We start from the raw sequence: 17,941 nt of genomic DNA on the forward strand, positions 1-17,941 counted from the left end.
CAGGCCGTTTGCCGGCCGGGCCGCGGGCGAGGGGCGGAGGGCGACCCCCTGCGCGCCCCCGCCGCGTCCCGCCTGCCGCGCGAGGGGGCGGGGGCGCGGCGCCGCGGAGACCCGGCCGCGCGGCTGGGCTGGGGGCGCGAGGCGCGGGGCGCGGGCGCGGGCGGCGGGGTCCGCGCGCCCCTCCCCCACGCTCTGGCCTCGGCGCCCGGGTCTGCGCCCCCTGCCCCGCACCCTGCCCGCGCCCTCGGCCCGCGCCCCTGCCCCACGGCCCCGGCCGACGCCCCTGCCTCGCGCCCCTGCCCCGCGGCCCCGGCCGGCGCCTCTGCCCCGCGCCCCTGCCTCGCGCCCCGGCCGGCGCCCCTGCCCCGCGGCCCCTGCCCCGCGCCGCACTTCTCTGTTGACTTTGAAACTTCACGGAAGATGTGCGGGGCACGGCCGAGTGGACGGCGTGACCCCTGCTCGGAGACCTTGCCCTTTGCCGCGCGCAGGGTGGCTCCGGGCCCGGGCTCTTGCCCCGTCTTTTGTTTTGGCGTAGCTCGGGGTTTGTTTTGCTTGTTTGTTCGGATGGCGGACACCGGCGAGCGGGGCTTGCCTGGTTTCGTTCTGTGGGTATGAGCCTGTCGGTTCGGCGGCGTGAGCCGCACAACCCTGAAAACCGAGCGCCGGGCGGTGTTGAGCACCCTCTTGCTCGCCCACCGGGGCGGCGGGCGGTGGTGAAGCAGTGCTGTGTGTTTAGTCTACGGCGGTTGACGGTCTGCCGAGGACCTTACTGACCTTCCGGGTACAGGGCAGGTACTTTTCTACTTGGAGGGTGTTTGTGGGAGTAGCGGCTTAGTAGTATTCGGTTTCATGGATTGAGATTTTGGTGATTTTAAATGAGATGGGTCATCGAACACTCTCATGGAGTCCAAGAATGAATGACGAAAGTGTGATATTATTATTGAACAGTTTTCAGAGTCGTAGCTTAATAGAAACCTCACCGATAAAGACATGAGGCACTTGGATAGTTTACGAAGCATACTCACGCACATTCACATTTGATCTTTGTAACAACCCCGTGGAGTAGGTAGGTGTTATTATCTTTTATAGACGTGGAAGTTTAGGCTTCGTTATTTTAATAGCTTGTCCAGGATTCACACCGGTAGTAAGGAGAAAGATTTGAACCTAGGTATTCTTACAGAAAACAGCTACCCTTTCATTATGCCACAGCTTGTTTTTTATGTGCGGTGAGTGAAGCTAATCGCCACTGGAGACTCCTTGGGGAAAAAAATAGTAAAGTGAAACTGCTGAAGATTAGGAATCACATTTTTTTGGTAGGTGGACCTTGCATGTAAATTACCATCTGTATAGGTTTCACATAGTTTTGTATTCAAATTTTAATGAATAAATCGACTAAGACATGTTTTTATCACGTGTACTCTACAGCATCATATGTACTGGCATATTAAATTAAATCCCCATTCTTTTGGCTATGGCACGTGATTCTTGCATGTATTTATGGCATGACAGTAGTCATTGGTAATTAAGTAATTGAGAAACCGCGGTGTCTATGATACCATTAAAGATGCAATGTATTTTTTATTGTTTTTCCCTTGTAAAATTATAATCAGGATAAGGTAGAAATAATTTTTTTTATTGACTTGAACACTGTTCCCTGTTAAAGTAACTAATATTTATTTATTTATTTATTTATTTATTTATTTATTTATTTATTTATTTTTTTTGGTGCTGGGGATCGAACCCAGGGCCTTGTGCTTGCAAGGCAAGCACTCTACCAACTGAGTCATCTCCCCAGCCCCACTAATATTTATTGAGGAGTCAATATGTGATAGTTATATGTGACATTAGAATGTATTTTGACATATTATACAAACACTGAATTTAACTTCCCATTCTTTTGGTTGTACATGATGTGGAGTTACACTGGTCGTGTGTTCCTGTATGACCACAGGAAAGTTATGTCCAATTATTTCTACTGTCTTTCCTAATCCCATTCCCCCTCCCTTCCTTATCCCATTTAATTCTGTCAACATTTTTTGGTGTGCAGTATCCCTATTTTTCAGGTTAGAGAACTGAAGTTCGGTATGATTAAGTACCTTGCTCCAGGTCACACAGGTAGTAGATGGTAGAGGCAAGATTCAAACTTCTGTATGCCAGACTCCATCCTTAAATATTTATAAGTGATTAACAAGTGTCTGATGTTGAAATAACTTATTTTTGTCACTCCCTTTATAGGATGAATCATTAATATAAGTTGACAAAACCTAACTTTGCAGTTGTTTTTAGGAAACTGTTAGTCATTAATTTTAATACTTTTCATGCTTTCGCAAAATTTAAAATTGAAAGTCCTCTGAAATTTTCACAATTTAAATTTAATTTGAATTAACACTGGAAGGAAATGGAAAGCTCTGGTGGATTTCGTAGTAAAAAATTTTAAAATGAAGATGCCAAAAGGTTATAAACAGTTGTTCTATTTGTTAGGTCAGTTAAAGTCCTGACCCTGTACTGAACTCCCCCCACCTCCCAATGTGGAATTGAACCATTGAATTCAAGAGCTCTTTACCATTGACCTACATCCCCAACCCTTTTTATTTTTCATTTGAAGAGGTGCTTTTTTTTTTTTTTTTTTTTGGTGGTGCTGGGGATTGAACCCAGGGCCTTTTTCTTGATAGACAATCACTCTACCAACTGAGCTATATCCCCAGTCCTTTATTTTTCATTTGAAACAGTCTCACTGACTTGCTAAGGCTGGTCTCAAACTTGAATTCCACCTCCCTCAGTCCCTCTGGCTTAGATCTTTTTTTTTTTTCCCCCTCAGTACTAGGCATTGAATCCAGGTATTCTCAACCACTGAACCACATCCCCAGCCCTTTTTATGTTTTATTTTGAAACAGGATCTTTCTAAGTTGCTTAGGGCCTCCCACAGTTGCTGAGGCTGGCTTTGAACTTGCAATCTTCCTGCCCCAGCCTCCATAGAAGCTGAGATTACAGGTGTGTGCCACAGTGCCTGGCTAAATTATTTCTTAAATAATCTTGGGTTTTTATCTGTTTATAAACAGGTTGTTGATTTTCCTCTTGGGCGATTTGGAAACATGTGGCCAAACATAAGAAAATTAAAATTTTATTTTATTTCATTTTTTGCATTGCTGTGAGTTGAATCCATAGTCTTTTATGTACTAGGCAAGTGCTTTACCACTGAGGTACATCCCCAGCCCTAGAAAATTAAAATTTTAAAAATCTGTTATTCTCGTCTCCCTATTTTTTTGTTTTTTGGTTTTTTTTTTTTGCTGTACTTGGGATTGAACTGAAGGCCTTGTTTGTGCTTGCAAGGCAAGCACTCTACTAACTGAACTATCTCCCTAGCCCTTGTCTTCCATTCTTGAAAACACTAATAATGTGGTTTACTCTTTCATTTAAAAAATATTTTAATATTCTGAACAGAGAGATTAAGAATGTTATTTAAATACCCACCATGCACATAGAGGGTAACTCTTCTCTCTTATAATAAAGGGGATTAAGAACTCGTTATTTGAGTGTAGTTTGTGTGCAGATGTGTTGTGTAAATTGCTGTCATCAGATATTTAAACTTCAGAGTTGGAAAAGACCTTAGATATGCAACCTCATTTAATGGGTTAGAATCTGATCCTGCAATGCATCTGAGATTTTCCAGTTTCAAAAAACAATCCATCTTTTGCTCAAGAGGGTACTTTTTTTTTTTTAAAGGCAAAACATTGCAATATTGGAATAGATGTTGCAAATAAGTATTGATTTATGAAGCCCTAGAAAAGCTGTTAAACATTTTGCCATAGTACAATGCTCACATTTCAGTCCAGTGATATATAAAGCTGTTTTTTTTTTTTTCCCATTTTGCTGAATTACTGCTTATATTATCAGAACACAATACAAAATCTTCATCAGTAATTTTATGTGGGATACTAAAACATTGTACTTTATGCTGTTTGGAAAATATTCAAAAGGTTTGAAATTGAAGTGTATTGCAGTTGATCATGTTCTATCTCCACTATGATATAAAAGCTTGAAGTAATTTAAATTCAGAAGAAATGAGTTAAAAGGACAGTCAGATGACAGAGTTAGCAGCTAGTTACTTACTCTCTCAAACCACATGGTCTTTCAACTCTGCTTTCAGACATGTCTTAGTTTTTCTTGAAGAACCACAGATCAACTTTCACTGCCTTGGTGTGCTTGCGATCCAGCAATATTCATGTATTTGACATGTTTATTGAGCACTTGTTCTATGAACTTGGGTTAGAGAAGAAAATAGAGTAGAACCCTTTCATAGAGTTTACTATATTCTAATTAGCTTGGTAGAGGAGAAAGGGAAGACAGAAAATACATTTGTAACAAGTTATACTGTTTAACCAGAGGTTATATATAAGGGCTGTGGAAAACAGTAAGTTGAAAGAATAAGGAGTGCCAGGACATGAGGGCAGGGGTCTCAGTTTTAAATATGACAGTTACTAAGTCCTCACTGAGAAAAGGAGAACAGGAGGAATTAGTCCTGGAGAGGCTTTGTGGGTACAGCATTCCAGGCAGAAGAAGTAACCATGCCTAGAATGTTCAAGAAATCACCAGGAGAGCTGTGTAGCTGCAATGGATTGAATGACTTTGAGAGGATAAGTATAATAGGAGATTGGAGTGGGTGTGAACATATAGGACTTTCATTGACTTTTACTTCAGTGAAATAAGGAGCTATGGGATGGTTTTCAGCAGAGGTGAGAAATTGTCTTGCTGCTTTCTCAGTGGCTACTTGTTTGTTATCAGTTGTTAAACCTACATTTCTGGGTGCTGCAATCTAATCCAAGAAGCTGGGAGGCAGTGGGAAAGGTAATGTAATAATAAAAATCATGACTGTGTCCATTCTTGAACTGGGCAGACATTCCAAAAGAGGCCTACTTCATTGTTGAACTAGAGTGTTTCTTAGGATGTTAGGATTTAACAGTTGATAGCAAACAAATGACCAGTGACGGGCAAGACAATTTTTTTTTTAACCTCTGTTCAAAACCATCCCATAGCTCCTAAGTGAGTGATACTAGGCTAACTAAATGTCCTTTCCCACATACTGACTTCCCCTTTCTCCCAAGCTGGGCTTATTTTAGTGGGTTTTATTTTTCCCCTCTAAAGACATTAAGATCACTTATATTTAGTATAATATAGGAAGAATGACAAGAGTTCTTAAAAAGGGAATAGGAAGTAAGACAATAAGGGAAAACATTAATTCATATTGTATTTTAAAAATTAATAAATTAGGGTACTGGGGATTGAACTCAGGGGTACTTGACTACTGAGCCACATCCCCAGCCCTATTTTGTATTTTATTTAGAGATAGGGTCTCACTGAGTTACTTAGCTCCTCACTTTTGCTGAGGCTGGCTTTGAACTCGCAATCCTCCTGTCTCAGCCTCCCAAACACTGGGATTACAGGTGGGCACAGTGGTGCCCAGCAACTCATGTTGTATTTTAGATGGTTGTTGTAGTAAGCTAGGTAAGATATTATGGGAGTTTAAGGCAGTGGAAATGAAAAGAATGTGAAAAAGAAAAACCAGACTAGTGTAAAATTAATAGGACATAGTAATTAATAAGAAGTGTAGAGAGGAGGAGTTAAAGATTATTGATATCTGGAGTAATTTCATCAACCAGGAGTGGGAAAAGTTCAGTTCTGAGCATTGCTTTAGTTTTTAAGGACTGCCATAACAAAGTACCATAAGCTGGGTGCTTAAACAAGAGAAATTTATTTTCTCTTGTTCTGGAGGCTAGAAGTTTGAGATAAAGGTGACAGACCCTGAAACCTTTTCCTTTGACTTCTGGATGTTTGCTTTCTTCCTGTGTCTTCACATGGTCTTCCTTCTGTGCATGTTTCCTAGACTTAGAAAGACATCAGTCATATTGGATTAGGACCTACATTAAAAAACCAAAAACCAAACAAACAAAACACACACACATTTTAACTTAATCATCCTTCCAAATACAGTCAAATTCTGAGCTTCTGTTGGTTAGGGCTTCAGTGTACAGTTTTATTGGGGGACTTGGGCAGGGGCATACATAGTTCAACCCATAGCAGACATGAATTCTTGAAGGCTTGGAAGACACTGAAGCATTTCTTGTACCCTTATTTCTTATAACTTCTTTATAATATTCTTTTTGACTTTGTCTCTTTCCCTGATCCTGCCTGATGGCATATTCTGTGAAAATTAATAAAATACAATTTATATACAGTAAAATTATTCTTAGTGTACAGTTCTTTTTGTAACACTTTGAGATAAAAGATATGGAGATTCTGTGCCTTTTTAAAAATTTATTAAATATTGAATACCTGTTCTGTACCCAGGATAAATTTCCTTCCTTAGTCATAGCAAAGTTCTTAGAGGCACTTGAATGGAGTAGTCTCTATCAAGGCACCACTGATAGAGAATAGTCAGTCTCAGAGATTTGATCTTAGGGCTCCTTTACGTACTTAAAATTGAGGACCCAAAGGACTTTTGTTTATGTGGGCTGTATTTACCACATTTGAAGTGAAAAATGAATTTTATTTTTTGTTTTTATTTTTATTTTTTTGGTACTAGGGATTGAACCCAGGGCGCTTAACCGGTGAGCCACATTCCCAGCCCTTTTAGTTTTTTATTTAGAGACAGGGTCTTGTTGAGTTTTTAGGGCCTTGCTAAATTGCTGATTTTGAACTTACAGTCCTCCTGTCTCAGCATCCCAAGCCACTGGAAATAGACTATTATTATTTGGGTTGCAGGGGGGCATGGTATTGGGGTTTGAATTCAGGGGCACTCAACCACTGAGCCATACCTCCAGCTCTATTTTGTATATTTAGAGATAGGATCTCACTGAGTTGCTTAGTGCTTTACTTTTTTGCTGAGGCTAGCTTCAAACTCTTGATCTTCCTGCCTTAGCCTCCCGTGCCACTAGAATTACAGGCGTGCACCACCAAGCCTGGCTACACTACTTAAAATTAATAAAATCAATACATGTTAACAAAAATAACTATTAACTATGATAAGTAAGTACGTTTTCCAAGGGAGAAATTTTTAGTGACAATCGTAGCTTTGTTTTAATTTCATTTTTTTGGTATGAGAGATTGAACCCATGAATGCTTTACCAGTGCTACATCCCCAGTCCTTTTATTTTATTTTTTGTTTTGACTACTTTTTTTGTATGTGGTGTTGGGCCTTGTGTATGCTAGGCAGGTACTCTACCAGCTGAGCCAAATTCCTAGCCCAGCTATATTTTATTTTAAGACAGGTTCTCACTAAGTGGCTGGGGTGGGCCTTGGGCTTGTGGTCCTCCTGCGTCAACCTCCTGAGTCACTGGGATTACATGTATGCACCATCATGCCGGCTAACTGTGTTTTAAGCTTTTATAAATCTCTTATGTCTAGATTATTAGGAGATAATTGAATTCTCATTTTGCCTAGTCTTATAAAGACATCGGTCATATTGGATTAGGTCCTACACTAAAAACTAAAACTAAAAACATGTTTATAATAAAGGATTTAGAGTGTACCAGAAAAACTCAAAACTCGATAATAAGAAAGCAACCCTTAAAAAAAAATGGCCCAAAGATTTAGAAAAAGACTATACAAAAAAGTATATGTACATGCATGCTGTTGAGCACATGAAAAAATGCTAACATCATCTGTCAGTAGGTGAATGCAAATAAAAACCATGTGGAAGTATCACTTTACACCCTGTAGGATGGCAGTTATCAAAGGGACAGTAGAAGTTTGTGAAGATTATGGAAAGATTGGAACCTTCATTTCTTGTTGGTGTGAATGTAAAATGGTTCATATGATTTTGGTAATTCTCAGGAAATTAAACCGAGTAATCATATGACCCAAGCAGTTCCATTTCTAGGTGTGTATGCAAGAGATTACAAAATATGTGTTCATATATAAACTTCTGCATGTATGTTCATAGCATTATTTTTGATAGCCAGATAGTGGAAACAATCCTGTGCCCATCAAATATTGGTTAATGTGGTCTGTATAAAGTGGAGTTCAGCAGTACAAAGGAATGAAGTACTGATAATATGCTGCAACTTGGATGAACCTCATAAATACTGTGCTAAGAAGCCAGTCACAGAGGACCATATTTTATGTAGTCTTAATTGTATGAAATGTTCAGAATAGGTAAGTCTATATATAGAGAAAGTAGATTAGTGCTTACCTGGGACTGTGGAAAGCAGATGTAACTGCTGTTAGTTATAAGGTTTCTTTTTGGGATGATGATTGCTTTAGAAGTAGATTGTGATTATGGTGTACAATATACTAAAAACTGTTGAGTTGTACACTGTAGTTAATTTGTGGTACATATAAGATGTTAAACTGCAATGAGCTATCACTGCATATCTAATAGAGTGAAAAAGTGATACTATAAAAGAAAGACTAACTCTCTGTTGGTGAGGATGTGGAGGAACTGGAATTTTCATTTATTGCTGGTAAGAATGTAAAGTGGTGAACTTTTTCCAGGGAGCAGACAGCAACCCTCCAGAGTAGGGGCCCAAAGTTGATGAGTGGGCACGAAGAGGGAGTTGGGATACCTCTGTGTACTTTGTGCAAGGCCTGAACTCGTAGATCCTCATCAATAGGACTGTGGGAAGGTATTCATTAAAACAAGCCTACTGATGGTACAACAGAAGACTGCCTCTTTCTTGGATGTCCCTCTAGTACCCTCTACTGGCAAAACTTAACTGCAAAAAAATTTTTTTTCTTTTTTTCTTTTTTTCTTTTTTTTGTGATGTTGGGGATCGAACCCAGGGCCTTGTGCTTATAAGGTAAGCACTTTACCAACTGAGCTATATTCCCAGCCCCCCAAAAAATTTTTAAGAGTACAGTGCCTTCTCATTGAATGTGTACTGAAGAGGGAATTTGAAACTGAGATGAGATACACTGATCTGGCTTACTGTGGCTGAAACTATTGAAGCCATTTCCTGTGCTGCTGAAGTTGCCTGCTGACTGACAGAGTTGCCACCATCACTTTTGTAACCACTTGAGGATCTCCAGTACCTTAGTACCTGCTATTCACTGCCACTGCTGGTGTTTAGATCTACAAGATAGTTTTGCTGTTTCCCTCCTTCATCTGATCTCCTTCGTCTTTCTCCTGACAGATTTAACACAAGCCTAATCAGCAAGGAGACCAAAAAATGTAGTTTTCAGGCTTTCAGGAGCAACAGAAAAGATGAATTGTTAATTTAGTAATAATAATACTCTGGAGAGATGAGAAACAACTAAATTTCACTATACAGAGAATTGGAATTTTTAAACCATTTGCAAGGCCTAATCCCCAAATCCACCTTTTTAAAAAGTAGATAGAGTAAAAAAATTTCCCCCCCAAAGCTGAGCAGTTTAAAGATTTTTATTTATATTTGTAACAGTGGAAGTGAAACACAATACTTTGAGGAAAAGATGTGAAGAAACATCACCCATGTTCTTGTTTAGTCAGTTATAATGCCTCTCATTTTACGTTTTCTTATTTAAGCAATTGTGTTTTTACATGGTTGGAAGTAGAGTGTGCTTTTTAAATAGTATTTTTTTTTATGCCTTGATTGATTGATTGATCGATTGTGCTGGGGATTGAACCCAGGGCCTTGTGCATGTGAGGCAAGCACTCTACCAACTGAGCTATATCCCCAACTCTGTTTATTTATATGCAGTGCTGAGGATTGAACCCAGTACCTCACACATGCTAGGCAAGCACTCTGTGATTGAGCTACAACCCATCCCCTAGAGTATTTTTTTAAAATTCCTGCTTTGTTTACTGAACGTTATGCATTTTCTCATATTGCCATAGAGTTGTTAAATTTGTTACTTTAAAAGGACTATGTATATTCTATGCAGTGAATATATACAGCTTGCATATATGTTTCAGGGTATGTCAGTGACCCACAGATATTTTGAGTAATATTTTTTCAGTAACATGCTTTTAATATTTTGTTGATAATCAGATAGTAAAAATCTGCTTACTTAATCTAAATGAAATAAGGTCAAAGCTTTCATAAATCATGTTGATGTTATATACTCTTTATTTGATGAAAATGGCAGTTTACCAATGTGATTTTACTCCCCAAATCCCTCATCCCCAATCTAATCATGAATCAGACAGTTTCTAAAATAGGAGAATCCAATAAATATATACCCAACCAGTATTCTTTAAAATAGTGAAGGTCATCAAAACCAAGGAAAATTTGAGAGAACTCCAGAATCAAGAGAGACATGACAGCTAAATTTATGTGGATTGTAGAACAGAAAAGGAACACTAAAACGTAAAGACTAAGCAATTCTGAGTGTACTGTGGACTTTAACAATAATGTATCAGTATTGGTTCATTAAATGGTAAGTCCAGCAAATCCTACTAAGATGTTAATAATAGGGGATGTGTGTTGGTTTTATGGGAACTTTGTATATCCTCCTATTTTCCATAAATCTAAGTCCATTCTAAAAAATAAAGTCTCTTAGTGATTGAAAAAAAAAAAAAAGGCTTTGTTAAATTCTTACCAGTTTACCACCAGAAGTAGAGAGATTTTGATTTTTTTTTTTTTTTTTTTTTTTAACCACCAGAAGTAGAGAAGAGAGATTTTGATTTTTTTGGTACTGGGGATTGAACCCAGAGGCATTCTACCATTGAGCTACATCCCCAACCCTTTTAATTTTTTCTTCTTGAGACAGGTTCTCACTTAGTTGCTTAGGGTCTTGCTTAAGTTGCTGAGACTGTCTTCGAATTTGTGATCCTCCTGCCTCACATCATGAATTGCTGGATTACAGACCTATGCCACCATGCCCAGCTGAGGTCTTAATATAAATTTCCAAGATAGATAAAGGCTTAGGCGTAATAACACGTACCTACAGCTTTTAGAGCTTTCTTTTTCCTCATAGTAGGCACTTAGAATACATTGTTGAATATGGTTATTGTCTAGAAAAGCCAGTGGAATGGGTCAATAAATAAGTGGGCAAGTGAATTAAAGAGATGTTTCTTAAAAGAAGAAATATTAATGGCTAACAAATAACATGAAAAAATGTTCAATATCCTTAGCAGTCAGGAAAATGCAAATCAAAACTACACTGAGATTTCATTTCATTCCAGTTAGAATGACAGTCAGAAAGAATACAAGTAGTAGGTGCCAGTTATGGTGATGCACATCTATAATCCCAGCAATTTGGGAGACTGAGCAGCATAATGCAAGTTTGAGATCAGCCTGGGCAACTTAGTAATACCCTTTCTCAGAAGAGAAAATAGAAAGACTTTGGAATGTAGTTCAGTGATAAAGCATCCCTGGTTTAAATCTCCTGTACAAATAAAACCCAAACCATAATGTTCCGGTTTAGATGTGGTGTCCCCCAAAATCTCATGTGTAAGACATGCAAGAAGGTTCAGAGGAGAAATGATTGGGTTTTAAGAGTCTTAACCCAATCAGTGAATTAATTCCCTGATAGGGATTAACTGAGTGGTAACTGAAGTGATAGGCTGTGGCTTATATTTGTATCTGGGCAGTGGAGTCTCTCTGCTTCTTGACCATGTGAGCTGCTTCCCTTTACCATACTCTTCTGCCATGACGAGCCCTGAGAAATGGAGCCTGCCTTCAATGGACTAAGACCTCTGAAACCATGAGCCCTCAAGTAAACTTTTCCTCCTCTACAGGTGTTCTGGTTGGGCCTTTCAGTCACAGTGGTAAAAAAAACAACTGACTAAAACAGAAATTGGTACAAGGAGTGGGGCCATTGCTGTGACTAACCTGACCATGTGGTTCAGAAGCTTTTTGAGCAGAAAGATTTGAAAAACCGTGAACTTGAAAGGCAGGAGTAAAACTAGGGCTAAGGAAGTTGCAGTTGTTAAAGACATTACCGCTGCTAAAGAAAAATACGAAAGACCTTGCCCAGAGACAGTAAGAATGATGACTTGAGGGCATCTGAGGAGCTGGCAAGACTGCACCCATCTAAAACTCAAGGGAGTAAAGGTGAAAATTCTCTTGAGAAGAGACCCGTGGGGCACCCTTCTTGTACAGGGGGCCTAGGAAGTTTTTTTGTTTTCAACATGCACAGCCACTCAGAGGCTGCTTCAGGCAGGGTCCCTGGAGGCTTGACTACTGCTCAAGAGGGCGGCAGACCTTGGCGTCAACCATGTGGTACTGGTTCTGCCAGAATGCAGGGGTGCTGTAGTTAGGGGATTAAGCAGGCTTCCACCAAGATTTCAAAGGAAGGCCTGGGAGACCAGGCAAAGTGCAGCAGGGTTGGAGTCCCTGTGGGCAGCCCCTGGGAAGGTGAAGTGTGGAGGTGTGAGGAGGAATCCGAAGCTACAGTGGAGATCCTCCAAATTAAGAAAGGTCAGTAACGTGGGTCATTGTTTTAGGAAGCTGAAGAAATTGAGCAGGGACAAGCCAACAGAAGGGCCTCTTGGGCTGCAATGAACAAGACTACAGGGGCGGGGCTACATGAGCCATTTGGAGAGAACATGATGTTCTTCATGTGCCCCAGATGCTGGACATGGAGCTACAGGACTTGTTTGCCCAGCTGGATTTCCTTCTTGCCTTGGTCCGTTCCCTTCTTTCTATGTCCCTAATTTTGTGAATGGAAATGTTTATTCTGTACCATGATTGGATACTTGTAAAATTGCTTTTAATTTTACAGGCGCTCATAATGTGAGATTACCTTGAGCCTCAGAGAAGACTTTGTTTGGACTTGAACTTTGAGCAGTCTTTGAACTGTTGAGACTGAGAACTTGGGGAAGAACTAAATACATTTTGCATTGTCAGATGAGTGGGGGTTTTGGGGGACCAGGAGTGGAAGCATGTGGCTTAGATTTGTTGTCTCCCAAAATCTCATGTGTAAGACAATGCAAGAAGATTCAGAGGAGAAATGATTGGGTTGTAAGAGTCTTAACCCATCAGTGAATTAATTCCCTGATAGGGATTAACTGAGTGGTAAATGAAGTGGTAGGGTGTGACTTTGAGTATATATTTGTATCTGGCAAGTGGATACCTCTCTTTCTGCTTCCTGATTAGCATGTGAGCTGCTTTCCTCCACCATACTCTCCCACCATGATATTTAGCCTCACCTCAAGCCCCGAAGAATGGAGCCAACCATGAATCTGAAACCATGAGTCCTCAAACTTTTCCTCCTTTAAAATTGCGTTCTAGTTAGATCTTTTAGTCACAGTAGTGAAAAAGATGACTAAAACAAATAATAACTGCTTGCAAGGATGCAGGGGAAAAAGGAAAAATTATATATTGTTGGTAGGGAGGTAAAGAGGAGGTACTGAGAAATTAGTATACAACCATTATGAAAATCAGAATGACATTTCTCAAAAGACTGGGAATGGGTCTACTATATGACCCAACTATTTCCCTCCTTGGTATTTATTAAAAAAAAAAAAAAAAGTCTGCATACTATAGCCATATATTTATCCCAGTATTCATAGCAGTGCAATTCATAGTAGCCAAGTTATAGAACCAGCCTTGGTATCTGTCAGCAGATGAATGGATAAAAGAAATATGGTGTATATAAACAGTGGAGTTCTAGCTGTAAAGAAGAGTGAAATTATATCATTTGCGGATAAATGAATGGAACTGGAGCGCATCATGCTAAGTGAAATAAATGTTTTCTCTCATAAGTCAAAATTGGAGAGAAAAAAAAAAAAGGACTTCAGGGCAAAAAGAAGGGAGAACAGTAGAGGAAAGGGATCAAAAGGGAGGAAGGAGGGGAAAGAAAAGGCAGGTACTGCAGAATGAAGTTGACCAAATTGTGCCAAGTCCATATGCAGATATATCCCTACTAACCCTGCTTTTAGGTGTAATTATAAAGCACCCATTAAAAAGTAGAGTAGAGGAACAGAATGATGGGAAAGAAAGAGGAAAAAGAAAGGAAGTCCTAGGGAATGAAATTGATCAAATTATGTATTATGCATGTACAAATATGCCATAATTCCACTATTAGGCATAATTGTAGTACATTAATAAAAACATACTTTAAAAGGATATACTTAGATGAAAAAATTTACCTAGTCCATCCAGCAGAACTGGACCATATTCGGCGGGTGGGGGAGTTGTATATGAAGTATACTGTTCTAGAAGGGAAAAACTCTTTAGGCTAATATTGATTTCAATGAGTTCCTACAGATATACTTGAGAAATTGTAAGGTAAAGGTTAAAGCAAGGGCTAGAATTGTTTTGGATAATGCATTTTAACATATTCTAAAAAAAAAAAAAAAAGAAAAGAAAAAAAGTAGGTGCTGACTTCTGTGCCAGGTCCCAATTTGATAATCTCCATTCACTGATTGTTGTTTTTTCTTCTGTCTATACTGGACTATCTCCATACTTAGTACTAAGGATTTAGAAGTTTTTCACTTAAAAAGCAACAGTAATAAAATTTATTGTTTTAAGTACCATGTTAGAGACTTTAAAAGATGCTTGTATTCTAAGCTGGACTTGGTGGTACACACCTATAATCCCAGCAATTTGGGAGGCTGAGGCAGGAGAATCTCGAGTTCAAAGCCAGCCTCCGCAACTTAGTGAGATCTTATCTCTAAATAAAATATAAAAAGGGCTGGGTTTGTGCCACAAACCACTTAGTGATTAAGTGTCCCTGTGTTCAATTCCTGGTATCAAGAGGGAAAAAAAGATGCTTGTATTATGGTATTAGGTATTTAAATAAAATAACAAAATTCCCATAGGATAAAATAAAAGAATATTGCCTTTGAAAACCAGGAAGAGAAAATGAATTGATTTTATTTTAGATTGAGCATGATTTGTGGTTTTACTGCACACATGTAATTCTGATGAGAGCTTTAATCTGCGGCAGACTCTACTTTATGATTTATTTTTTAGTAAAGGACCTTAGGAAGCATCTTTTGTTGATTTTACTCTTCTTGTAGCCTCAGCTTGTTACTCGAGGTTTTGGGTGGTAGAATTGGTCCCGGTATAACACCAGGTTATTCTTTCTTGACTTTCTATGTTGGTAAGTAGTATTTGCTTCATGTTTTCCCCAAACTGCCAAAATCCTGTATAAGAAAGGAGTTGCTAAGATATTTTTAGGGGTAGTTACAAGCTGCCTCTAAACTTTAGCAGTCTAATGCAGCAGCAGGTTAGTTTCTCACTGACATATCTAGTGCTTTTGCCAACTGTAGTCACTTGGAGAAACTGCTTGATGGAAGCACCATCCCTTACCAAATGCTTCCATAACCAGAGGCAGGAAAGTACAGAGTGATGAAGTGTTTCATTTCCCCCACTTATACTGAGAATGTATACACATCACTGTAGTTTCATGGACCAGAGAAATCAGTTTTTATGCCTAATATCAGAGATGGCAGGGAAGTGTATTTATATTATATGCTCAGAGAGGAGAAACCCAGAAATATTGGGTAAACAGTGCTCATGATATTCACACTATCTGACAAAATAATTCTTACCAGGGTGAATGAAATAAATGTGCTCATTGGGTACATTTTAATCTATAGCTTCATATTTTAGATTGGGAAAAGTAATTCATTATTCTTTTTCATTTGATCTTTCTTCCCACAAGTCTGTTTAGACACTACACTGCAGAATGTTTTTTCATTTTAAAAATTAAAGCAATTTAAATACAGTAAAATTTACCTTTATCTAATGTCCATGTAGACAAAATGCATACGGTCCTGTATCTAGCACAGTCAAGGATGAATTAGTTCCGTCACTTCTCCCCAAATATCCCTGTACCCTTTTGGTTATCCCCCACCCCTCACCTAGCTCCTGATAGCCATTGATCTGTTTTTGTTCCTAAGAATGTCCTTATTCTGAATGTTTCCAGAATGTCATGAATGGAAGCATACAACATGTACCCTTTTGAATCTGGCTTCTTTCACTTAATAGAATGCATTTGGTATTTATCAATATCGTTGCATACTGTCAGTAGTTTATGCCTTCTTGTTGCCTAGTTATTGTGTTTTTTGGGACAGACTCCTGTTTATTCAGTACAGTTGTGGGATTCACAGTTGTGGGTGGTTGTTTCCAGTTTTGGGGAATTATGAATGAAACCATGATACATATTCACATAGGTTTTTGTGTGAATGTGAGTTTTTATTTTCCTGGGTTAATTATTTAGAAATAGGATTGCTCGGTAGTATGGTTAAGAGATTTGTTTTTGGTTTTTCCTTTTTGTCATTTTAATATTATGTAGTGATATTTTACTGTTTTTAAATAAGAATGTGGTTAAAATATAAATTACAGAATTTGCTGTTTTATTTAGGTGTAAAATTCATTGGCATTAAGTACACATTGTTGTGCAACCATCACCATATTGTGATTTTAATTTGCATTTTCATAATGACTTGAATTCTTTCTCCATTTTGCCTCCTTTGAATAAATGTGTTCAAATCCTTTGCTAATTAAAAAATAAAAAAACAAAAAAACACACTTCTTATTAAGAGCCCCCCAGACTGGTGCAGTATGTCTCATACCTGTAATCCCATTGACTCAAGAGCCTGAGGCAGGATGATTGCAAGCTTGAGGCCAGCCTCAGAGACTTGGAGAGACCTTGTCTCAAAAAAAAAAAAAGAACTGGGAATGTGAGTCACTGGTAGAGTGCCTGTGGGTTCTATCCCCAGTACCGAAAGAAAGAAAGAAAGAAGAAAAGAAAGATTTCATTTAGTAAAGTGGACAAAAAGAAACTGGACAGATAATTTGCAAAGAAAGAGACCTTGGTAAAGGTTTGGAACTGCTCAGCTTCACTAGTAATAAAACTTCTTTTTAAATAGCTGCTGTACTACCAAGTTTTTAATCCTTTATTTCAGTAATGTGGTTTATTATAGAGAGTAATCTGCTGTACAGATGGGAAAATATTTAATAAAACTGAAGTGGTCTATCGTAAATATACACAGAACATTGGCATTGTGGAAAAAATTACATTCAGTAATATTATTTGATTGCATGATGATTAAGGAAATTGGGGAGGAAGTGTATTAAAGTCAAAAGGAGTTCTTTTCAGAATTGGGAGTTTATTTTAATCCTTATTTCTTCACTTGGTTGATAATTTACTTAGGTCTCAGTAGCTGAAATAGAATTAGCTAATCTAAGATTTCCAGCTAGTTTTCTGAGAGTATGATGGTCCTTTAATATGCCATATCTATTGCATACTATTTTCTGTTTAGTCCTATGTGGCCTTGGATGCATTACCTTACCCTGCTGTCATTATCCTCTCTTTCCCGAACTATAAGATTGGTATTATGAGTATGAAATAAAATAATGTGTTCTGATTGTTCAGAACTCTGTCTAAACAAGGTAGGCATTAAATACCATGATGGAGCAGAAAATTTTCTTTTCCCTTATTTTCTATTTTCCCCTGTGATCCAGCAGAGGGAGGAAAAACCCAACAACTTAAAAGATCTTTATTCTTTTATCATGTCTGTGTAATATTTTAATATTTTTAATGGAAATAATGACACACACTTTTTTTTTTTTTTTGTACTGGGGATTGAACTGGGGGGGCACTCCCTGTTTTGTTTTATTTAGAAACATGGTCTCATTGAGCTGCTTAGCACTTAACTTTTGCTGATCCTGGCTTTGATTTGAATTCCTCCTGCCTCAGCTTCCTGAGCTGTTGGGATTACAGGTGTGTGCCACTGAGCCCTGTGACAGGATATATTTTGACAATACAGTTAGTAAAATATTTACACAGTTTAAAGTATTTCCATGTATTATAATTTAAGGAAAAGCTTACTGATATGTTCATTTTTTTCCATTCTTGTTCACATAGTACATGGGTAAGCAGTAATCCTATAGGATGAGTAGAATTTAAAGAATGAGTAGTTCCTTGTGAAGTTTTTTTTTTTAAAATAGATCTTTTATATTCACGGAGAATGATCATTAACCCATTCATTAGGATTTTTTGTACTCCATTATAATTGACTAAAGATGAACATGGATAAAAGGATGATTTTAGGAGTTATTAATTACTA

At 38.5% G+C, this 17,941-nt stretch overlaps 1 protein-coding gene across 2 annotated transcripts in view; it reads left to right on the forward strand.

Annotated features, from left to right (window-relative positions):
- Marchf6 (membrane associated ring-CH-type finger 6) overlaps nt 1-17,941 on the forward strand; it is a 72,894-nt gene that overhangs the window by 342 nt on the left and 54,611 nt on the right. The gene's annotated exons all lie outside the window — the stretch shown is intronic.

The sequence above is a fragment of the Sciurus carolinensis genome, chromosome 6 (assembly GCF_902686445.1).
Source record: "Sciurus carolinensis chromosome 6, mSciCar1.2, whole genome shotgun sequence".
Taxonomy (NCBI): domain Eukaryota; kingdom Metazoa; phylum Chordata; class Mammalia; order Rodentia; family Sciuridae; genus Sciurus; species Sciurus carolinensis.